This window comes from Protopterus annectens, chromosome 4.part0 (assembly GCF_019279795.1).
Source record: "Protopterus annectens isolate FY-2018-M chromosome 4.part0, PAN1.0, whole genome shotgun sequence".
In the NCBI taxonomy this organism is placed as follows: domain Eukaryota; kingdom Metazoa; phylum Chordata; order Ceratodontiformes; family Protopteridae; genus Protopterus; species Protopterus annectens.
The window spans coordinates 341,410,812-341,436,409 of NC_056733.1; the positions used below are offsets into that span (position 1 = coordinate 341,410,812).

General features: G+C 42.7%; 1 protein-coding gene across 2 annotated transcripts in view; it reads right to left on the minus strand.

Moving 5' to 3' along the window:
* The window catches only part of LZTR1 (leucine zipper like transcription regulator 1), an 830,693-nt gene that overhangs the window by 744,090 nt on the left and 61,005 nt on the right, over window positions 1-25,598 (minus strand). The gene's annotated exons all lie outside the window — the stretch shown is intronic.

Below are 25,598 nucleotides of genomic sequence, written 5' to 3' on the forward strand. Positions count from 1 at the left end.
CCAAAACAATAAGGATTGAAGTTACTAAATATCAAACTTATGTTTCAGATTTAATATCCTTTAGAACATGCATGCTAATGCAAAATTTGTTATTCTAGCATCTTTGTAAGTCTGTAAATGCAATACCGACAGTGACCCTGATTGTATGCCTTTATCCTGGCATTATTTTTGGCATCGTCCAGAATTTTTGTGCTAAAAGGTTGTGAAGTGTGTTTCTGTGTGTGTGCATGTGGAGGGGGCTGTTTTAATTTTGCAGACTGTCTAGATTTTTTATAAATTAAGCTGCATTTAATACGTGTCCCCGATTGTATGCCTTTGTTCTACCATAATTCTTAGCACTGTCCAGATTTGTGGTACTAACATGTTGGAAGGTGGTGGGTGAGGGGCTGTGAGAAAATTGCAGAATGTAAAGATTTTTTGACTAACATTTTTAGTCTGGCCCTCATAAAAACGAGCGTTTTTCTAGCAAAATATTGAGGATTGTAACTAACAGTTCCATATTTCATATCCTTCAGCAAATACATCATCTACCACCTCTATAGGTTTGTAAAGAGCTATACTTAAAATGTGCCCCTGATCTGACACCTTTGTCCTACCATTACTTTTGGCTTTATCAAGATTTCTTGTGCTAAACAGTTGAGAAACTTGTTGGAGAACGGTTGTGAGAATATTGCCAAATGTCCACATTTTTATCAGTTTGTAAAGCAGCATTTAAAATGTGTCCATGACTTGATTGGTCTAAAATTATACTTGCTTACTCCGGATTTAGTGTGCTATGAGACTGAGAGGCTGGGGAGGGGGGGCTGCAGACTGTCCAGATTTTTCTGGTCTGTACATTATAAAAATTTAGTTTTCATCAAATGCATTGATGACTGAAGTTTCAAAATAACAGTCTCACACTTCATGTTCTTCAGAAAATGCACAGTAATACAAAATTTGTTAGTTTAACAAAGTATTATGTATGTATGTATGCATGTATGTATGTACAAAATATTTACAATGTGTCCTGTTCTCTTACCATTATGTTTATATTTGACTACATTTCTTGTGCTAAGCTTTGTCTTGGGGTGGCCTCTACGAGAATGTTGCAGAATGTTCAGATATTTTTGGTCCGTCAGTCACTCAAATATTTTTTTTCTAGTATCACATGGAAGATTGAAGTTACTAAAATAAAAGGAGTTTCAACTTCAAATCCTTCACAAAATGTATACTAATGCAAAACTTGTTATTCTAGCATCTTTATAGATTTATACAAGCAATATTTCCAATCTGTCCCTAATTTTAGGTGTTCGTCCTTCCATTTGTGTAGGGGCTGTCAGAATGTTGCAAAATGATTAGATTTCTGCATGACAATTCTGGTGTGTCCCTCAAAAAAAAAACTACAAGTTATGTACTCACCATAACGCTTGATGTATGTGGTCCATCTCGCCTCACATTCTTACTCACGGGTTCGGAGCCGAACATCGGCTCCGACTCGGCCAACTTATATTTTTCTAGCACAAAGTCTCCAATTGGCTAGGCTAACCTAGTATCCCATGTTGCACCGCTCCACAACCCCAGATCTAGTTTGCAGCAGCTCATAGTCAAACCTCATGCACAACCACAGTCAAAAGAGTAGGACACTAACCAGGGCAGCAAAGAAAAAATAACCAGTACCGAAGAGTCCTGAAACAAATGTCGCCTCCAAATCCTCCAGGAGGGGGGAAGGTGGGAGGGAACGCAAGAATGTGAGGCGAGATGGACCACATACATCAAGCGTTATGGTGAGTACATAACTTGTAGATGTTATGTGGTCCAATCTCGTCTACATTCTTACTCACGGGACAGCGTCCCTAGCACCTCTATCCCTACCCAATGGAAGATGCTCCTGAGAACAGTGGAACCAAAGGAAGCCCGGCCCCTAGAAGCCATGTCTAATTTGTAATGAGTCATGAAGGTGTGGGGAGAAGCCCACGTGGCCGCAGCACAAATTTCATCCAAGGGTAGTCTGGAGTGATAAGCTACTGAAGCTGAAACAGCCCTGGTGGAGTGAGCCTCGACAGGGAACGGTAACTCTCTGCCCTCCGACGAGTAAAAGTAGGAGATGCAGTCAGAAATCCACCTCGAAATTGTAATCTTAGAAACAGGGAAACCTGTTCTATTTTCTGAGAAGGACACAAAGAATTGGTCAGACTTGCAAAGTTGTTTAGTCCTGTGTAAGCAAAAACAAAGCTGCCTGTGTATGTCCAATTGATGAAACTTAAACTCCGCATTGTTGGAAAACTGAGGAAAGAAAACTGGCAGCTCAATGGACTGATTGAGGTTAACGGCAGAGGTTACCTTCGGAAGGAAGGACGGATTAGGTCTCAAGGAAACCCTGTCCTTATGAAATATTAAATACGGGGATTTGATGGCCAATGCTTGAATCTCAGACACCCGTCTGGCTGATGTGATAGCTATTAAAAATGCAGTCTTCCAAGACAAAAATTTTAAATCACAGGTGGCAGCTGGTTCGAAAGGTGATGATGTCAGGGCCTGTAACACAAAATTGAAATCCCATGGCATGATGGGTTCTGACACAGGAGGCCGAAGCAAAAAGGTGCCCCTCAAAAAGGCCTTACATAGCTTATGCGCCATGAGAGAAGGTTCGTAAGAGGTATGAAAATTGGAAATAGTGGCTAGCTGAACCTTAATGGTAGCAGGAGCAGAACCCTGTTGAAAAAAAGTGGATAAAAAATCTAAGACAGTAGGGATGGGGGCTGTGAAAGGATCCAGTCCCTTGGCCTGAGCCCAAATTGAAAATCTTTTCCACTTGCTGGAGTAAATCTTCCTGGTAGAAGATTTATGAGAAGAAGATAAAATGTGTACTACCTCAGGTGAAAAACGATGAAGTCTGACTAAAGATGGAAGTGGAGTAGCCAGGCTGTCAACCTGATGGTCCTCAGGGAGGGATGGGACTGTCCCGACATGTATGTCAGTAGGTCTGGTGCTGGATCCAGAGTCCACTGCATACTGATGAAGAAAGGAGAACCAGACTTGGCGAGGCCAGTGTGGGGCAATGAGAATCATCTTGCTTCCCAAGGAAATGGCTTTCTGGATCACTCTTGGTATCAGAGGAAATGGAGGGAAAGCATAGAGCAGACCGGGAGGCCAATTGTGGACTAGGGCATCCCTGGGTGACTCCCCCTGTGGGGGGATCAGAGTGAAGTAGTTGCTGCACTTGGTATTGTGGGGATTGGCGAAAAGATCACAGCAAGGCTGACCCCACCTGTTGAAAATCTGCTCCGCAACTCGGCGGTTCAGGGACCACTCATAAGGCATCGGAATAGCTCTGCTCAGCCAGTCTGCTATCATACTGGCCTTCTCCGGAATGTGCATTGCCACTAGGAACCGTTGGGAAGACACTGCCCACTGCCACACTCGCATGGCCTCTCCATATAGGGGGTAAGACCTGGTTCCCCCTTGCTTGTTCAGGTACCACACGACAGACATGTTGTCAGAGTGAATTGCAATCATTCCTAGGGGAAGAGAGCTCTGCAGTGCTTGCAACGCCAGTAACACCGCTCTCATCTCTAGAACACTGATGTGCAGATGTACCTCGTGATCCTGACAGGTGCCTTGGACCATCCTGCCCAGATAATGCCCCCCCCCCATCTGGGAGGCGTCCGTGGTCACCGGAGTCATAGGAATAAATGGATTCCCTTTGTTCAAGTTGGTGGGACGCAACCACCAACAGAGGTCCTGTTTGCACCGATCGGTGAGTAGGATCAGATGGTACAGGGGAAGTTTCTGAAAGGACCATTGGGCAGAGAGAAGCCACTGCAGAAGCCTCATGTGTAATCTGGCCAGGGGCACTAACATAATGGTCGCTGCCATGGATCCCAGGAGCTGTAGGACCCATCTGGCCTGAACCTTCTTGAGGGGTAGCAACACACGAACCTGACCCTGCAACACCTCTATCCTTTCTTGAGGCAGGAACGCCCGCATGTGAATGGTGTCTAGCTCTGCGCCTATAAATGTGACACGCTGTGAGGGCAGCAAGGCAGACTTTCCCCAGTTCAAGGCAATTCCTAGTTGATGACAAAGGGCAATGGTCTTTTCCCTGGCCTGAATGAGAAGATGCCTGGTGGGGGCGGTGAGGAGCCAGTCATCCAGGTATGGAAACACTTGGAATCCTTGATGTCTCAGGTGAGCTGTCACCACTGCCAAACACTTAGTGAACACCCTGGGGGCTGTGGTGAGGCCAAAGGGCAGGGCACGAAACTGGAAATGACTGGCTCCGAGACGGAAGCGTAAGTGACTCCTGGATGCCCTGTCCATTTTGATATGGTAGTAAACATCCTTGAGCTCGATGGAGCACATCCATACTTCTTTTCCCAGTAACGGAAAAATAGACTGAAGGGTGACCATTCAGAACTTGGACTTTAGAACGTAGTGGTTCAGTAGGCTGAGATCCAAGATGGGTCTCAGGTCCCCTGTTTGTTTCGGCATCAAAAACAGTCTTGAGTAAGTCCCTAATCCGATCTGGTCTGAGGGGACCGGTTGGATGACTCCTTTTTCCAGCAACTTTGAGATTTCTAGTGTTGCGTGATCCCTTTGACTGGGTGGAATGTCTGGGATTCTCTTGGGTGGAGGAGGGTCTGACAATAAGGGGATGGAATAGCTTCCGGTAACTATACAAAGCACCCATCGATCCTGAGCGATACTTGCCCAGGCTTCCAGGTACAACGAAATGCGGCCCCCGACTGGCTCTGGAATAGCACAGTCAGGCAATACATCAGGGACGATGATAGGAAGGCTCGTGAAAGGAATCACGGTCTCCCGAATTGCAAGGGCTTCCTCTGCCCCTAGGGCGGCGTCTCCCAGAATAGCCACCCCCTCTTCTGCCTCTGGAGGGGGACTCACCTTGACCGGCAGGGAAAGACTTCTGTGACTTTTTGAACCACATTTTTCCTCCCCTCTGAGCCTTGGGGTAAGGCCTAGATGGTAGGGAAAAACTGACCCCTACGGCAGACAGGGTCTTTCCCTCTTGCTCGCATCTGGTGAGGGTGTCTTTCAGTTTGGTCCCAAAGAGTGAGGACGCATCAAAGGAGGCGTCAGTGAAGGAAGACTTGAAGGCCTCCGCGAAATGACACAGGCGCATCCAGGCTTGCCTCCTAAGGGCCACACCTGAGCTAGCTGCCCTGTTCGCCCCTTCGGCTGCATAAGATATGAGCCTCATGGATGAGTTGACAATCGAGCCAAGAGTAGACAACTGGGTGTTAACCATCTGTGTTAAAAACTCAGGTATGTTACCCGTTAGAGTATCTCCTAACTCTTTAAGGAGATCTCTCTGGAGCCGAGAAGTGACATAGATAGTTCAGAGACCGAAGTGTGAAGGTCGCTGAAGAGAGGGTACACTTCCCGTACCAATCCATACTCCTGGACTCCTTCTTAGGAGGATGGATGGGGGAAGAAGACTTTGCTACTTCCTGCTGAGTGGCCGCCGCCACCACCATGGCATCCACAAAAACCCCTTTGGACAGGAACTCTTTCCCAGGGGGAGCCAACAGAAATTTATTAGAGTGTCTTGGTACAGGTTCCACTGAGTCAGGAGTCTCCCACGCCCTTCGACAGATCAAATCCAGGAGTTCAAAGGGTGGAGACACCCAGGAGGTGGAATGTTGAGCCCCAAAGGCCTTGAGGAATACCGACTCCTCCTCAGAGGGGGTTTTGGATGATCATCCGCCTCTCTGCCTCAAAATCTCCAGGATGTCGGAGAAAGAGACATCATTGGAGGATGACTTCCGACATCATCGGAGGATGACTTGGGGGACCCTCTGACTCCGAGGTCGGTATCAGAGGTGAGGGACTCATCCTGGGAGTCTACGTGCTTCCTCTTGCACAATTTCTTTCTTGGGGGCTCCTAAGGCACAGACTCTGAGGGGCCCTCAGAAAGTTGGTGACTGCTCATGGGGGTATCCCCAGACCTTGGGGCTCTGCCGTCAACCAAAAGGGGAACATCAGAGGCTCTCGCTGGCGTGGAAGTGGATGGAATGACCGATCCGGGTGATGTGACTGAGGATCTGGCCAGTGCGCTCCTCATGGCCTCGAAGGCTAGACCCCCGAATCAGAGGATCAACCAACCTCCGAGGCCAAGATCGGAACTGAAGTTCCCGAGCCAAAGCGCCGAGAGGGAGGCTCGGAACAGACACAAGTCCCAAAGTATCCCCCTCGGGCCCGACAGAGGAAACCCGGGTTCCAAAACCAGAGGATGGAGCCGACATGGTAGGAACAGACATTGGCACCGATAAGGCCTTAAGAGATATCGGAGCCAGCAAAACATCACCCGGAACCAAACACTCTGGCTCCGAAGACAAGGAGGTGCTCGGAGGAGGAAACATGGGTGCACTCATTGGGGCTGGCTCCGGAGCCGAAAACAATTTTGCCAAAACCGGCGACTGCAGGAGCCTCTGGACCACCCTATCCACATCCAAATCAGAGAGTCTGGAGGATTTGAAGGAGAGAGAAGGTGACTGTGATCTTCTATCTGGAGATCCTTGTCTGACACTAGGAGATCAGCTCCGAATGGGCTCTAACAGGATAGGAGCCGAGGCAGATTCAAGAATCACAGCTACCTCCTGCGGCCCCGAGGACAAGGGAGCCGAGGAGTTAGAGTCCAATTTGGTAGTCTTCTCCGGTGGCTCCTATGTAACAGACGGAGCCGGAGATCTTTCCTTAGCCTTAGAAGTCTAGGTTTTAGACTGTGAACCAGAGGAAGAGTCCAAGGACTCCTCAAAAGAAGGCTTAAGAAGGCCCTTCAGTATAAGTTTATTTTTTCTCTCCTGTAGTACACTGGGGCTAAAAGCGTGCAAAAACTACAGGACTCTTGTAAATGTATCGCCCCCAAGCAGTATACACAAACAGCATGTCCATCTGTTATGGACATCTTGTAGCTACATTTAGAACACTTCTTATACCTGGAGGGTTTGTGTTCTTTTTGATCCTTAGACATAACGGCCAAACCACAGTACACAAGCACAGAAACAGGACTGTAGGCCACAACGGATAAGGCTGGAAACTACCGCTAACAACAAATGACAGAATCTCTAAGTTAGAAGATTCTGACCAGACAAGACACACACTGTAGCAAGGGACAAACACTTTCCTCAGACAAACCACACAACGGAGGGAGGACTAGGTCCTCTAACTTAAATGGGCCTAGCCCGTAGGAACGGAGGGATACCACAAACAAAACACTCACACCACAAAACAATGATAATAACAAGCAACCAGCTATTAAAATAGCTTTTATGAAGAAAGAGAAAGATTTTCAGAGAGAAAAAAGTTTTAAAGCTACTTAACCACAGCCAAGTGAGACCACGTCCTAGCTCCGCGAGCGGCAAACAAGATCTGGGGTTGTGAAGCGGTGCAACATGAGATACCAGGTTAGCCCAGCCAATTAGAAACTTCGTGCTAGAAAAATATAAGTTGGCAGAGTCTTTTCTGGCAAAACACTAAGGACGGACATCAACAGATTTGAATTTCAGACTTCACATTCTACAGTTAATGCAATAACTGTTATTCTACCAATCTTTCCTGAATTTCTGTGACTTGTGCAGAAAGTACAGTTTTGTACCTACCATAAATGTAGATGTTCGATAGGTATGCATCTGCAGTCATCACATATGGAATGTCCTGCCTCAGGCAGCCCTTCGGTCGGCCGTATTCCAAAGTCTGGGTCCGGCGTTGGCTGATGTTGCCTGCTCCCCGACGTCAGAGCGCCTGGGGTATAAAAACGTCAGCCAACGCCATCTTCCTCAGTTTTTCTTGCCCCAGATGCCAGGTGCCCTCTAGGAAGGCTAAATTTGGAGAAATGCAATAGAAATCCAAACATTTGCAAAAATATATAAACATATATATAAACATATACATATATATATATATATATATATATATATATATATATATATATATATATATATATATATATATATATATATATATATATATATAAAAACAAATACACCATAATAGATCCCCCCCAGCTAGCTAATAGAGGGGAAAGCACCCTAGGAATACCACAGAGGGGAAGGAGGGAGGGTAAACCTGACTGCAGATGCATACCTATCGGACATCTACATTTATGGTAGGTACAAAACTGTACTATGTCCTTCAAGGATGCATCTGCAGTCATCACATATGGGTAGAATACCATAGCCAATCTGGGGGTGGAGGAACTAGGAAAAGGATGGTGTAGCTAAGATAGCCTGCAGGACAGCCGTAGCAAAGCCTGCTCTGGATCTGGAATATAAAGGTAAATTGTAATGCTTGGCAAATGTATGCATGGAGCTCCATGTGGCAGCTTCTAAAATGTCCTTTGTAGCCACCCCTCTTAAGAAAGCTGTGGAGGTGGCTGTGGCTCTCGTAGAATGAGGTCTGATTGTAGCTGGTACAGTCTTTCCATGAAATGAGTAACAAAAGCAAATGCAATTTCCTATCCATTTAGAAATAGTCTGTTTGGAAATTGCTTTTCCTTTAGTACCAGCAGCATATGCTACTAGCAACTGGTCAGTTTTTCTGAAACCTTTAGTTCTGTCCAAGTAGTAGCGCAACTGCCTGTGAATGTCCAGGGTGTGTAACAGTTTCTCCCCTTTGTTTTGTGGATTAGGGAAGAAGGTAGGCAAGTGAATGGCTTGATTCAATGAAACCCTGGATACCACCTTTGGCATAAAGGTAGGATTAGTTCTTAATGAAACTCTGTCCTGGTGAAAAATAATGAATGGCTGCACTGCCATCAGGGCCTGCAATTCTGAAACCCTTCTTGCTGAGGTTATTGCCAGAAGGAAAGCAGTCTTCAATGAAAGGTACTGTAGATCTGCAGATGCTGCTGGTTCAAATGGAGGCAGTGTTAATTTTTCCAACACGAAGTTAAGGTCCCATGCAGGAAGAGGTGGTTTCCGAGGAGGTTTGATGTTTTTGATTCCTCTTAGAAACTGTCTTAGGAGAGGATGAGAAAAGACAGGTGGATCAGTGTTGTACTCTGCTGAAATTGCTGAAGCATGAATCTTAATAGAAGAGTAAGACAGATATGAGCCATGTTCATCACCGTCGCATCTAGGCCCTTTGTGGTGTTCCAGATGTGAAATCTTTTCCATTTTGCTGAATATGCCTTTCTTGTGGAAGGGCGGCGAGCTTCCATAATGATATCCTTCACTCTCTGGGATAGCTTATCCTGAGGAGGAGTCAAGGTATTCTCCACTCTGTTAGTTGCAATGTTTTGAGGTTGGAATGTAGTGTTTTGTATCTGTGCTGCGTCAGTAGAAGTGGCCATAGAGACAGAGGCCATGGTTTCGTACGCGACATGCTTCTCAGCAGTGGGTACCAGTGCTGTCTTGGCCAGTCCGGTGCTATCAGAATCACTTTTGGCTGCTCTGTCTTGATCTTCAGTAACACCTTGGTCATTAATGGGATAGCAGGAAATGCATACACTGTCAGATTTCTCCAGCTGAAAGAGAGGGCGTCCGCTTTCCACTCTTGTGGGTGGTATGTCCTTGAGCAGAATTTCTTCAGTTGATGATTGTGGGGGGATGCAAATAGATCTATGTCCGGGCTCCCCCAAGATTGTGTTATCTGTTGGAAGATGTCTGGGTGCAGCATCCATTCGTGTGCATCCATGATATTCCTGCTTAAGCTGTCAGCCAGTGTATTGTCTTTCCCTGGCACAAACTGAGCTTGCAGCTGTATACGGAGTTTCAAGGAAAGATCCCATAGATTCATTGCTAGTCTGCAAAGAGGGTAGGAATGGGTACCTCCTTGCTTGTTTATGTACCACATAACTGTGGTGTTGTCTGTCCTTTTTAGTAGGTGGCCTTGATGCAGAAAGATTTTGAAGGCCTCGACTGCATGTATCACTGCTAGCATTTCTTTTTGATTTATGTGCATGCGCAGCTCCTTTCGTGACCACTGTCCTTGGATACGTCTGCCCTCCATGTGTGCTCACCAACCTAGGTCTGAAGAGTCCGTTGTAATAGTTTGGGAGGTTTTTGGCTTTGTGAAGGGCATCCCCTTGTTGGAGTGGCTGGCCTGAGCCCACCACAGAAATTCCTTGTGAAGGCATGGAATGAGTGGGATTAACGTTTCCAAACTGTGACTGTGCTGAGTCCATAAACTCCTTAGGTGCCACTGTAGCTTTCTCATATGAAGCCTTGCTTGTGGAATCAAAAGAATACAGGATGCCATGTAACCCAGTGCCTGCAGGATTTTCCTTGCAGTCAGCTGAGTTTGCCTTGTCAGATTCTTGAAATAATCCGGTAGCTGTCTTTGTTTTTCTTCTGTGAGATAAGCCATTTGGGTGGTTGTATCTAGATCCGCACCCAGAAAGGTTATTCTTTGGGATGGAACAAGTCTTGATTTGTGCATGTTGACTGTACATCCCAAGTCCTGTAGAAGACTGATGGCATAATTTAAGTCCTTTATCAAAGTTTGTTGGTTGTCTGCTTGTATAAGGCAGTCGTCCAGATATGGTTATATTTGAATCCCCTGAAGTCTGCAGTGTGCTATTACTGATGCCAGGCATTTCGTGAATACTCTGGGCGCAGTAGATGAGCCAAAGGGTAATGCTGAGAATTGATAATGCTCTGACCCTGCAAGAAATCTGAGGTGTCTTCTGCAACTTTGTCTGATAGGGACATGCAGGTATGCCTCCTTGAGGTCTAGAGTCACCAGCCAAGACCCCTTGCCCAACATGAGAAGGAGTTGCTGTAGAGTCAGCATTTTGAATTTTGGCACAATGAGATAAGTGTTCAGTGCGGACAAGTCGAGAATTGGTCTCCATTGATGCTCTTTTCTTGGAACAAGGAATAGTCTGGAGTAAAATCCTTGGCCTTGTTCTGAAATAGGAACTTTTTCTATGGCTTTCATTTGTAGCAAGTTTGAGATTTGTTTCAAAGCCTCTGCCCTTTGATTTGGTGGCAGACCTGGCATGCCTTTTCTTTTTGGCAATGTGTGGAAATGGAACCTGTATCCATTGTCTGTTATTTGGAGTGTCCATTTGTCTCTTGTAATGTTGTGCCAATTTTTTGAGAATAAAGAAAGCTTTCCGCCCAAAGGTGCTTCTAATTGAGCCCTGGTTGGCGGAATCAAAGCAAAGTCATTGAGTCTGTCCTTGTGCAGCAGTTGCAGGTCCTGAACTGCCTGTCTGGATTGGAGGTTGCCATTGATGGCCTCTGTAGGAGCCCCTAGCTTGCCCTCTACCTCTGGCATGTCTGTTCCTGCCCCTTTGAAATCTTTCTGTGTCCGGAAAGGACCAATTCTTGGAAGGCCAATTTCTGCTGAATCTAAGCGGTTGGACTTGAAGAAAATCCTTAACTGCTTGTACAGATTTTGCCTTTTCCTCGACTTTCTTTAGGACTTCTTGAGCAGTGGAACCAAATAACTTTTGTTTTTCCAGTGGAGCATCCAAAAGCTTAGCTTTAACATGGTCTGGCAAAGATTGTTCCTTCAGCCAAGCATGCCTACGTATGACAACACCAGTCATTGCTGACCTACATGAAGCTTCCAATGCATCATAACCACACTGCAAAAAATGGTTACTAACCTGCTGGGAGTTATGTACCATATCCTGAAGGTATTTACGGTCTAGGGGTTCAGTAGAAGACAGTTTCTTATGCATTTCTTCTAACAAATACTCTTGGTACTATATCATATGAAATTGACAATTTAATGCCCTCATAGCAAGAGTGGCAGAAGTATATACTTTTTTACCCCATCTCTCTAATGCCCTGGACTCCTTTGTAGAGGGGAGTGGGTTCTTAGTAGAAACAGCTGCAACCCCTTTAGGGCCCTGTGAAATGGTTTCAGGATCAGCAGAGTGGGCCTTGTAAAGAAAATTATGTGTGTCCGGGACCCTGTAATACCTATCAGGGGTCATACTAGAGTCAGAATACACATCATCAATGACATTTAAAACAGGAGGAATAGCCAAGGGTCTATGCTGAGGTAAATGAAGAAAAGTTATTTGTCTTTCCTGGAATCAGAATATTCCTGGCCCTGCCATTTGAAATGCTCTCTCATAGTGTGGAGGGTCTCCCCAAAGGAAAGCTCTTCAGGAGGGGAGGCCGAGGGAATAGACTCCTCTGCATCCGAATCCTCGTAGGCCGAATAAGCCTCCTCCTGGTAGTCCGAGTGATCAGAGCCCACAGAGGCCTCCTCTGAGGAAAGGGGATCAATGGGATCCACCCTGGGCCTTTTGTCTAGAGGAGGTTGGGAGCCCCTGTCCAGATGGGGCTGAGAGCCCCTGATTAAAGAGATAAGGTCCTCTGCCAAGGTAAGAATCTGTGAACTAGAAGAGGGTCCCTGAGGAATAACCCTGGGAGGCATGGCTTTAGTGTGTTTTGCAGCTTTAGCCCTGGTGAAGGCCTTAATGGACATGGATGCAGGAGGCCTGGCTGCACCACGTGCTGGTGTAGCTTTGTCTAAAGGCATGGTGTCGGAAGATTCCAATACACCAGTCTCTGAAGACAATTCTGTAACCGAATCAGTAGGAGCCTCCGGGGCAGAGGCTGTCGACTGTATTGTTTCAGGGTTCGGAAGTTCCAAGGACTCTGTATCAGCCGAGACCGAGACACTCGCGGTAGGCCTAGCCGCGGTTTCAGCCGAAACCGCGGCCCGCGTGTGTCGGTCCTTGTCTTTCCGTTTCTTAATTAAATGAGATGTCGGGGTTTCCGATGGCATTTTGTATGAAAAACTAGCCCCAAAAAACTCTTCTGCGAACTCCGACCGACGTCTAAGAGTGCGTCGGTTGAAGGAAGCGCAGGCAGAGCAGGCCGAGACGTCGTGGTCTGGGCCTAAGCAGGGAAGACAGTAAGAGTGGAAATCCTTATGAGGTATTTGTTTCCCACAAGTTAAACAATTAACTTTATCTGACATCGGCTGAGGCAAGAAAAGAGTCCCCAACTGGGTACTTAGCTTTTGAAGTCTTCGGATAGCGAATTTATATGAGCTTCTGCTTCGGGCACCACGCGGCAAGAAAGACTGAGAAAGATGGCGTCGGCTGACGTTTTTATACCCCAGGCGCTCTGACGTCGGGGAGCAGGCGACATCAGCCGACGCGGGACCCAGACTTTGGAATCCGGCCAACTGAAGGGCTGCCTGAGGCAGGACAACCCATATGTGATGACTGCAGATGCATCCTTGAAGGACATCTGTTCTTACTACATATCACTTTTGTTGCTTGCACTGTTTGGTTTGGGTTACACCACATCACTCACTGCTTGGTTTGGGCTTCAGCATACCACTTGTTTGGTGTAGGCAACTGTGTGCAGTATTATTACATGGGTGAGTGAGACTGTCATTCTGGTTATGGTAGTTTGTGGGTGACTATGACCACTGCTGTGAATGTGGGGGGGTGTATACTTTCTTCCCCAGTGTGTGGATATTGAGCTAGCTTTGTAGGACTACTGTATATGTGACAAAGAGTTTTGCTCTGGAAATCCAGTATTTGATGCATACATACTCAATATGGTTATACTGCAATAGTCTGTGGATTAAATGTCAGACCTCTGCTTGAAGAGACATGCTGTGTTGCAAGTGGGGAGGAGGATGACTGACTGAAGAGTCGCCCAAGGTAGCAGTGACAATGCTTGTAGGGTCACTATGTGCATGCCTCTCACGTGCAGATTTGTGACCAGTGCTGTGTTTTTTTGCTGCAAGTCTGGTTTACTTCATGCAGTTTTATTGATTATGTTATGGTCTGTGACTATTTGTGCAGGCATAACCAATACACATTTTACTCAATCTGTATGTACAACTAATATGAACTATTTTCTGTTAGATTTAAAAGTAGATTGGTGCTATGGTTTGTAACAGTCAGAGGCTGTGTCAGTGACTTCCCAAAATTAGTAGTCTGATGTTTTGTATACTGTACCTTAGACTGGCATTTAAAGCTGTAAAAAGGATACTGTAATAATGAAGAGTGGTCTATTTAAGAAAAATACTGTAATCTGTGATTGATTGAGCAAATGGTTTCATTGCACAAATGCTGGTTTACAGAAGTGATTACAGAAAAGGAAAACTGAAGCTAAGTTAGTGTAAAATACAAATACGGGTTTTTGAACTAGCACTTATGAAAAAGCTGTCTGAAACAGAGTGTAGTAAGTGACTTACTTCACTGGTAACACAATCTTGCAATGCATAAGCCTTACTTTTGTTTCACTGCAATTTTAAAACTATTGTTGACAGTGGGATGTGTGATGTTAAAATGCATTAACGTGCTGATCTGCAGTTTTCTGTCCCAGTCAAACATAGAAGTTATAGGGTTGTAATGGGATATGAGAAATCTACATTATCCTGGAAATTTGCCCTATTACATGTTCGCTCTGTGAAGCTAAAGAAACAACAAGAAAGAATATTAATTACACTATTCACACTTATATAAATTATTCTATTACACTGAACTGGCAAGAAAGAACTCAGATGTCTTGGAATCAATTCAGACAAATAGCACACAGATTTTTAATGCATACCCAAAAACGAAACACATTTTTCTGAATTTTGGAACTCGCTAATGGATCATATACTGAGGTAACACCCACTGACTCCTACCAATGTCCAATTATTAAGGAATAAAACTGTATTTTTTCTCTACACTCCGTCCCCAACACCTCTCCCCCTCCATCATTTACTTCTAATCAATACACTTTTGGGATACTTGTTATAATCCAGCCTAATTTTATTCTTCGCCAATAGAAATAATTACATACCAAGTGCACCTACAATGTCATCATACTGGTTGTGTTTTACTGGCAAGCATTACATATGTATATAGCCTATTGAATGATTTAATATTTTTCTCCTCATATATGATAACACCATCCTGTCACTCTATTACATTTCATTGTACTTAACACTGTTATCTAACTATTTTTTTGTTTTCTGGTCTGATATGTTTGTTCTTGGTACTGAACTCAATACAAATGTTGTCAATAAAGAGAGTGCTAAAAAAAAAAAAAAAAAAAGAGAGAGAAAAAAAGAAGTTATGGGGTTGTGCTATGTTTTATATTCTTTGGTTGTGTCTGTTGAACAACTTGCCCTTCTAATCAGCATTTTCAATATACATTGTCCATTTTTTTTGCCTGAAATCATAGTAACTAACCCGACTTGAAGATGACCCATTTTGCTGGTAAATGATTTACCTGCATTAGAGTTTTTGCCTAATGGACACTGTTAGCATTAAGCACTTTTCCTACCTGCAGTACAACACTAACCTATGTCATTGAATGGACACTTCTTCAGGGCTGTAGAGTTTGCACCACAGGTTTGCATGGCTTTCTGACTGTATTACAGTACTACAATGAAACTACTTTGTCTGATTGCAGTTGGTAAACATTTCAGCCTGCACTACTACAGTGACAAAATGGGGGAGCAGTTTTGATCCTTAACCAGAACCTAGATTTGTTTCAGCAATACTCAGACCTCAACTGCATTCCTCGTCATGTGGGCCCTTGAGCCATTTAAATTTTTGTCAAATGAGATGGTAATGCTACCTTCTGCAGACCATTTTTTTTCTTCTTTTGTTATGGCTAATGTTTCAGGAGTAGCAGAACAAAAAATGGCAGCTGTTGGGAAGAACAGAGTTGTATAATACATACAAGTATGGCACACACTGTACTATATAAGCAGAGTAGACAAATGTCTCAAATGTGACACAGACAGTGTGTTAAGGGGCAAGTGGCAGGTTTGCAGTATGAGCTTATTCATAACATACTTGTTGCTTATGCTGACTGGTTGTTTGGCGTGGAGGTTTGAATTTTACAAGTTTTGTGAATTGGGTTGCAGCAAGGTCCAAGTACACCTGATGAGAACATTCCATTATTGTTGCATAGAGGTTTATTCTGTGTAATGCTGACTTTATGGATACAGTCTGGCAAACACAGACATAAATGTTCAGAATGCTAACCTCAAAGTTTGCGGTGTCATACCCTGCTGTATGCCAAGTACGTACAATGGTGCCTAGTTGAAAAGCATGCTTAGTTGTCACTTAGCATGATTAGCCTGTATTTTAGTAGACTGTATTCAAGCAAGACTGATGTGCTATATAAGAGCAATGGAGACTGAATACAACCAATATGGCCTTGAGAGGGGTGTTGTTCTTGCCACATTTTAGGGTAGGTCAAAAACGTGGTGCTGGAATCTCTACCAGAAGTGTGCTGCTTTTTACTAACATTACAACAGAAGCACATAGAATCAGAGCATGTAATTCTGCTATGCTTCCATTCCCAGTTAGAATGAAGTACACATATTTGTCAGAGCAGCAAAAAAAAGCTGCAACAACAGAGGAAAGAGGATGCAAACAGACATCATACTTCCATTAGGACATTTTTCTGTGGGTCATCAGAGAGGGGAGAATCAGCAAAAAGTCTACCTGCAGTAGAACACAGTGGTCCTGCAGTACAAGCTACCCACTTTGGTCCCAGTAACCTTACCGTAGAAAGTGCCCACTTTTACAGCTGCACCACAAACTGTCCACTGTGAATCTGCTACCACTACCAATGAAGAAATTACGTTAATCTGTGCAAGTTTAGAAATGTTGTCAGAATCAGAGTTTGATACTGAAGCAGCCCAAACTTTTGTAAATCTTTTGTAAATATAGAAAACATGTCATGTGACTAATGTCAGGTGTCTCATTTGAGAATCTAGAAACCTGGCCAGACTTGGCTTCAGGTTAATTGCATGGCCCTTTGTAAGTGATGTTTCCACAGCTCACAGTCAACAAGCAGAAAATATTTAAATCAGAAGTATTTCCACATGCTGCCTAATGGAGATTGAATAAGTCAACCAAATGTTTTGTTTAGTCTCAAAAGAGGCATATTTCTGCTTTCCATGCAAATTATTCGGACATTCTAACCACTTTCTCTGGTCAAGTAGTTATAGAACATGGAGACACATGCCCAAAGTTTTACACTATCATGACCAAGCACCAGAGAATGCAGCATGAATGCTCAAGTGGAAGGAAGTGGACAGCAGATGAAAGTAGCAGACAAATGTCAGGAGACTAGCAATGATAGAAAACAAAATAACTTACTGGCATGGTGCATTACAATGCTTTGTAACTATTGTCCAACACCTGACAGAAGGAACATGGGCTTCCATGGGACAAATGATGCACTGTATACTCATGGCAAAGGTAACTGCTTAGACTAAGTGCAGCTTTTGAAACAGTTTGAGGAAACAATTTAGTAGTACAGTGCATACAAACATGGTATACTTTCTATTATGTAAATTGAACTATCTCAGGAAGGGCATATAGATTTAAATTATCCAGCTGAACTCAAATGCTACTTTTTGGACCATTGTAGGCAAGATGAAGGATGCAAGGTATTTCTCTGATTCTTGACTGCATGTCAGCCATCAGAAATTTGTAGTGGACAATAAGCAAATATTTCAAGAAGTGCAGCTATAGTGGAACACTTTTTGGGATTTGTACCTGTGAAGAAGGATGGAGCAGGACTCATAGATGCACTTCTTCAAACTGCAAACTCATCAGCTGGGATATTAACATCTGTAGACAGCAAGGATAAGAGAATGGCAGCATTATGGGGGGGACAAACCGTAGTGTAGGTGCAGATAAAACTGATGAATTCAAGGGCATTTTATGTGCAATGTGTCTGCCACAAATTAAATCTTATAGTCAGTGACTTGAGCACACTCATCACTACAGGCAGTGCCTTGCTTAGGGTGCCTATAGAACATTTATCACTACAGGCAGTGCCTTTGTTAGGATGACTGCAGAACATGTATATACTCTTCTCAGCATCCAGCCAATAACAGACTTTGAAAAGGAGACACAAACATCACTTTGTATCCACTGACAGAGACTCAATGGGAATGCAGTCAAGGCGGTATGGTTTCAGCTGATGGCAGTCATGAAAGCATTATAGGAGAAGGGCAAAGCTTTACAAACAAGTGAAGCAGCAAGACACCCAACAGGCAAAGGCACTTATATATTTAATGGTTTGGTATAACAGAGGAAAATGTACAAGCGAAGTACTGCAGACTCCAATGGTTGATATACTTCATGTGTCAGAGTACAGGTTCAACTATGGACACACTGAGGAACTACAGGAAGACAGGATTTCAACGTGTCTTGAATGACGCCCCCAAGACAGCAAAAGAACTGGTATTAATACTACATTTCAGAAAAACAGGTGTTTGTGAAACTGAGGTGGACTTCTTCAGTGTACTGCTGAACAATATACTACAGTCTTTTAAAGACTTTTGAACAGCCTTCAGAATTTAATACGACCTTTGGAATTTTAGGAAATGTTAAAGTCTTAAGTTCTGTTGCTGAAGACACCTTGATCCAACAGAGAAACAGGCTTTGAAAGAGCAACTGACAAAGCGGACAAATGGTTACTCTGACACTGAAGACTATGACCATGGACATTAACTGAAAAGCCCTTCCTGAATGCTTGACACTGAAGCATTGCCAATGGCAGTTTTAAATTTCTTCTGTGGAACCACTTAAAAAAGCATCAAGTTGCATGTAAGTTTAATTGACTGAGCATGGTACAGGAGCTAGTGCAGAGTACAGATTTTCTAACTTATTCAAAGACCTACAGAATAACATTATCAAGGAGTCAGGAGAGACATTTAGGCTTAGCTATGCTCTCAACTGAACACAAAGTAAGACAAAGTTTATTGCACAGCAGCCTCACTGAAAGCATTGCCAGGAAGAAAATTTACAGGATACTAGTAAAAACCTAGGTGTGCACATCTTTTCATTACAGTAATCTACTTTAGAATGCTGTACATCTGTAAATTTTAGATTGTACCTTAGTCTGGCTTATATAATAAATACAGTGTTGTATATTCACTCTGATTTGTTGCTTACTCCAGCAGGTATGATCACAATCAAGGACAATAAGCAAAAGAATCAGCAGGATTCATTATGAGGCAGAGACAGACAGCAGGTATGATCACAAAAGAATCAGCAGGATTCATTATGAGGCAGAGACAGACAGCAGGTATGATCACAAAAGAATCAGCAGGATTCATTATGAGGCAGAGACAGACAGCAGCGGCTGGATTCATCATAAGGCAGAGACAGCCATAAGTGGCAGGCTTTATCGTTAGGAAAGAACTGCTACTGTCTTGTCTGTGCATTCACTGTAGTGCCATTTCTCTCTTTTGAGAGATGTGTATATAGTTCAGTCTTGCCACAGAGATTTATCTGTGCGATGCAGTCTGTCTTATGGCTCTATCACTGTAGCTGTCACTGTCTTGTGTGGGTCACCTCTGTCACTGCCTTTACCCTCTGTCTTCCCTTAGTGTCTTCTATGCGTCAGTCTTGCTACAACACTTTCCATCTTGTGTACATCTCAGTTTCACTCATACTTTGCCTGCATATTGCAGTCTTGCTGTGGTACCGTCTCTGTCTTGTGTGTCTGAGTCTGTAGAGGTGGTCTCTGTCCTGTGCATGTGTACCTCTGTGGGACTGGTTACCTTGCTGCAGTACACAGGCTTGTCGTAATAACATTGATACCAAATGCCTGTGTGTGTGTGTGTGTGTGTGTGTGTGTGTGTGTGTGTGTGTGTGTGTGTGTGTGTACCTTGATGCCATACAACTAATGGCATTACAAGTCTGTCTGTAATGTTTTTTTTATACCATGTGATACACAGTGATCATTAAAGGAAAGTGGTGGGAGTTTTAACAGGGAACGGGGCTTAGTATCTACAATTAAACTTCTATCTGACCCCTAAAACACTCAACATTCACACCGGTGGAGTACAGCAAATACCACCCCCACATACACTTCCATCAACACTTACACACACTCACAAAGACATACATACTGTTGATCAAAAGCATTTGACCAATCATAACCTCAAAACAAGTCTGGATAAACAAAACTAAGGACAAACAGCAAACAACCCATAAGTGATATATACACATACATATATACGTACACACACATGTAAAACACCCACACTGACACTCTTAGCAATCATACACAAAACTTTAATTCTGGCAGCAGACTTGAGTATGAAACATACCAAAAAATGACATTCCCCTCAAGAATTTCAGTGCATCTCAATCCTAATGAACAAAAGGCAGCATGATCAGTATATGAAACAGCCACAATATGCATTTGCTTGCTGCTGCCAGACAATATGTACCTTTAAGTTTAGGTGCTTCACTGTCTGCTACCGTGTTCACAACAAATGCATCCCTAACCACATCAATGATTTACACACTGCCCCATCACAATAAGTACCCTCTTCTAGTAATCACCAGTTATATGGGATTGCCAAAAGCAAAGGAATAAATGTGTATCATGCCTTTCATATGAGAGTAGTATTTTCTGCGGAATAAGGGCGCACCAATGATGCAACTCGTGTACATAAATGGTTGGCTTGACTGGTAAAATTCAAAATTCACAATTTTGTTAACTGAATGTATTCAGCACAGCACCCAAAATATTACCTCACCTGTAAAAAAATACACTTGGCTGGAAAATACCAGTGCAAATGGACAAGCAGAACTTAATCATCATCATCTAATATAGTTATTTATAAAAGGGGAGCAGGGAAGGGAGAGGTGTCACAATACAAAATTTTTGTCAATGGAATTGAAAAATTTATATAACATTTTTCTTATGATGTAATGACAATTCAGTGAAGAAGTGTTCAAGCTATAACTGGACGTTGAATATCAAGCAACAGTACAGTGCAACACTCACAGTGGAAACCATCTCTAGTGAGAAGCAAAAGTAACTCCAGAGTGCCAAGTGCTACTGACATGGTCTCATGATATACAGAATGCAGAAAGGTACATGCCCTTTGCCAAAATTCTTTTGGTTAGAGTCAAACCTAGGATAAGTATCATCTCATCACTGCCCCAATCTCAGGAAACTGAACTGGTTAGAATTTCCCATAACCTCCTCCTTTTTACAAATAATTAATTATGTTCTTTACCAGCCCACTTTTTGCCCTAGCATCATCTCCCACTACACCCCTGCAAGAACACTCCGGAGCTCTGAACAACATCTCCTGTCCATACAGAACCATGACTAACTGAGGAAAAAAACTTTATTTCTATCTGCCTGCTGCAAACTGGAATACATTACCACTAGACATTCGTCTCCTTAGATCCAAATCCCTGTTCAGAAAGGCAGTAAAAAAAATCACTTAAGCAAAACTAAACTATGTCAGTGCTATCTTAACTCACCTCTTTTGGCTATTCTTTTTTTTTTATTCTATTTGCATCTATACTCTTTTTAAAATTCTTTTCACTACTTTTACCTTTTATCTTTATATGCTACTCCAGTCTTTGCTGTGTTTGTATAGGACATGTTATCAGTTAAATATTAATGCTTAGAAATTCTTACTTATTTGTAACTACACTCAACAATCGTGTATTCCTTACAATTATAACAATTCCTACTTCTAAGCTCTGTATTGTACCTACATGTGCTATAATGTTGATTCTAATTGCCACACATGCTTAATCTGCTTTACTTATTCTATGTACTTTTTTCTTGTTTTATTAACTTAACACTTATTCAACATATTGAATGTAATTACTGTGTAGCTTTTCTCCCAGGTCTCCACTGAAAAAGGGCTCTGTCCCAGCTGGACTAACCCGGTCAACAAATGTCAAATAAATAAAAGTACACCATAGCCATAGAAGCATGCTGTCAAGACTCTTCATTAATAAGTGACCTTTCCACTACGCAGATCAATAGGAATGAAATACAACCAGAGTTCTATTTACAATAGTAGAGCACACTTCTCCTGCTACCTGACATGACAAAGAAATTGAAAAGGACCTTACTCCCCATAATACACAATCACCAATGGACAGTGTAAACATCTACACTTTTCTAGTACTTACTGCCATCAGGAATGTGACTGAACTTCAGGGATTTTCAGCAATTGTTGGTCTTCCGAGTCCAGTGGTGGTAGTGGTGTTGCCTTTCAGTCACTGTTGTTTACTTGGTACAACTGCTGTCCAATCTGTTTTGCTATAACTACACTAGATACTTTTGAAAGTAAAGCTGTCTTCTTGGAACGATTTGTGCATTCAGGCAGAAGCAAATTGAACAGCAAATTCATCAAGAGGCAGCTTGTACCAGTAGCAAGGTGACATGACTGAGACTACCACAGGTACACATGTCTACAGCTCCCAATCTGTCCAATTTATAAACAAGTTCAGGCCACAGAGATGCGACTGCAGTCACCCCCCCCCCCCCTGCAGTCACATCACTGTGGCCTGAGCTTGTTAATATATACTTGCTTCCAGTGTTGCACAGTAATGACATACTAGGAAAACAGCAGCTGGACTATGCCAGAATGCTGTGGAATAAGTAAACTGAGTTTTACTTAGCGACTCTAAGTAAATTATTACTTTAGGGAGAAATGGCAATTAGCTTCAATGTCATAAACATAAGTGACTGCAGGACTCAGCTTGTCTGTACAAAATAAAAGTGCAAATAGAAGGCAGTCAAAATGCTTGTAATGCAACAAATTTTTTCACAAGTATTTTGAATGGGGAAAAACGTTATGCACTTACCATAACATTCCATCTGTGCTGTCCATTTTTCATTCCTCCTCAACTATTGGCTTCAGATCAGATCCACAGATCAGAGTTGGCCATTACTATAGCTCGTGCTAACCTAAAAGCTCATGAGCTCCTCCCTACCCACAATGCACAGACCCCTAACATACCTCAAAAACCTTGTTTGCTAAAGGACAAAGTTAGAATTATTAAAATATCTATGACAAAAGAAGTAATTATCTGAAGTTCAAATCAAGGCACGATGGTGCCTATATGAACTTTCCTTTTTCCAGAAGACTATGTGGACACTGATGAGGGTTGGTGGGTGGGAGTTGAGGAAGAATGAAAATCAACAACATAGATGCAACGTTACGATAAGTATATAACTTTATATGATGCTGTCAAATTTCATTCACTCAGTCTAAAAAAATTTAACAAACAAACAATAATATAACTTAATAAAGTAACTGGTAAGCGCTTTTGTCCCACTTATGGAACTTCATCAGACCAAGTTACATCCATACTAAAAACATTAAATACACTCTACATCACATGATTGTACAAACTCAATGCTTTAACCCTTTCTTTTTCAAAACCACTTTATAGTTTTCCCTTTCATTCATACCAGGAAAATTACATGCATTCAACATTATCTGCCAACAATATTCCTTCCAATCCAACTCATCTGCTGCTTCTAATCTCTCACTATAATTAAATACTTAATCAATTATACAAAACTTAAAGTGAACATAACTATCTGTATTATGTTTTTGCATAACATGCTTAGCTAAATCACTGCTTATATCTTTATCGACAGCTCTCAACTATAAATCTTGGCCTTCAGTTTTATATTTGCATTTTAACTTTATAATGTAATTTCTCACCTCTATCTTTTCCCTCAACAACTAACTGACAGAAATTACAACTTCCACATTCAGGTTAAAAGTGGGCAAGATAAACAATAAAGATTGTGGAGAACCTAACAGATGCACAAGGCTTAAAAAAATATTGCAGAAACACGCAGAAGAAACAGAAGGACCCCAACATCACTGATAAAAGGATATGTTCTGTGAACTAAAGCCAGACATCCTTTAAGAGTGAAGTTAAATGGGCTTTAAAATCTTGTTAAGAACAAGTTTACAGGAAGTGAAGGAACTCTAGTTGCGTGGTTTAAAATCCTGCAAAAACGATGCCATTACAGAAAACGTAATCACCATGCAGACCGGAAAAATGTGAATTTATATTCCAAAACCACTTCTGGGCAATGCTAGAATCCTCAAAATATTTAACAAATACGTGCTTTTCACAACCGAACTTGGTAATTCTCAAGATCCATATAGTTAAATGTCACCAATATATGGATCAAGGACTGCCAGATGTTCAAGCTAGATTTAGAAGAGGAATAAACTGAAATCATACTGCCATTGTTAGCTGGATAACTGGGAAAAGGGAGTTCCTGAAAAATATACACTTTTGCTTTGATTACTCATAATCCGTTTACTGTATGGACCACAACAAACAGTGGGAAGTTCACAGAGAAATGGGATCCTAGTTCATTTGCCTCCATAAGAATCTGTATGTAAACCAAGCAGCAGCAGTTAAAAGTTCAGTATGGAATACGAGAATGGCTTAAGACTGGGAAAGGACAGCAACAAGGCTGCATATATTGTCAGTCTACAAGTTAAATTACACATTCAATACACCACTTGAAATGCTGTGCTAGAGGAGTCAGATGTCAAAATCAAACCTGCTGGCATAAACATTAACACTCTTAGATATGGGAATGCATCACCTGAGCAATGGCTGACATGCCCATTGATGAAAATGGAAAGCGTATTGTATACAGCTTTTTTTTTTTTTTTTTTTTTGCAGACAGACAGGGAAGAAGCAGATCTAGATGCAAATTTTTCTGAGCTTAAAGATCTTTGTAGATGGCGACTGCAAACTTGATAATGAAAAATACTTACTTCTTGGGAGCAAAGCTATTGATAATCCAGATAAAATACTAAAGAGTAAATATAACACTTTGCCAGCAAAGGTCAGTATAGTCAAAGCTATGGTTTTCATAGTAATATGGCTTTAAAGAGAGTCAGGCTGTGTACGGGAAATTTGATTCTTTTCAGCCGAACCTTTGAGAATGCCACAGATTGCAAGATCATCATTATCAGTCAATACTAAAGGAAATAAACCTACACTGTTCTCTGGAAGATCCAATAAAATAAGCTGAACTGCGGTGGTGGTGCTGCAGTAGCGTTGTCGCCTAACAGTATGACGTTGTCCTGTTCGACTCTCAGCTAGAGCCCATGGCGACATGCGTGAATGGGCGTACCTTCGTTGATGGTTGTGCGTCAGAGCCGGCAACTCGGCACGTAAAAATCTGCTGCCAATCGTTAGCGGACCGGAGTTCCGCTGTGGCGACCCCTAACCGGGAAAAGCCGAAAGACACAACAACATACTTGGACACATAATGTGAAGAATGGATTCACAGGAAGACACCGACCGATACAGGAAAAGATCTCAGGGAAAAGGAGAAGGGGGCAGCAGAGGCAAAAATGGACACAACAATACCAAGATAAAAGGTCCTGAACAGGAAAACTAAACTGAACAATAAAGTCTAAAGAAGGACTTGAAAAGGCTGACCGAGTGGACAGAAGGCAATAGTTGTTATTGTTCAACTCAGTAGAGTAACAGAGATCTGAGAGAGAGGGCAATAGTAGCAGCCAGACAAATGTTAAGGTGCATCACTAGAATAGGAGCCAAAAAAGCAAAGATAATCCCCCAACTTCACCCCGCCCCGATAAGATATCACTTGACAAGTGTGTGCATTTCTGGAGGCCATAAAATAAGACATCAAGCTAGTGGAAGGATTCCAGAGTAAAGCCAACAAAGGGCACTGGGAAAATGTTTTGGGGAAAAACTATTCCTCGGATATCACAAAAGTACTTCTCTAGGAAAAGAACTGACCAATGTAATAAAACTGCAAGAGTAGGTGGTAGACAGGGAATATAGAAAGGATTTTAAGTGGGCATGAGACAAGTGGGGAAAGGTAAGGCAGAAGACAAATGTTAAGGGGAAGCAAAAT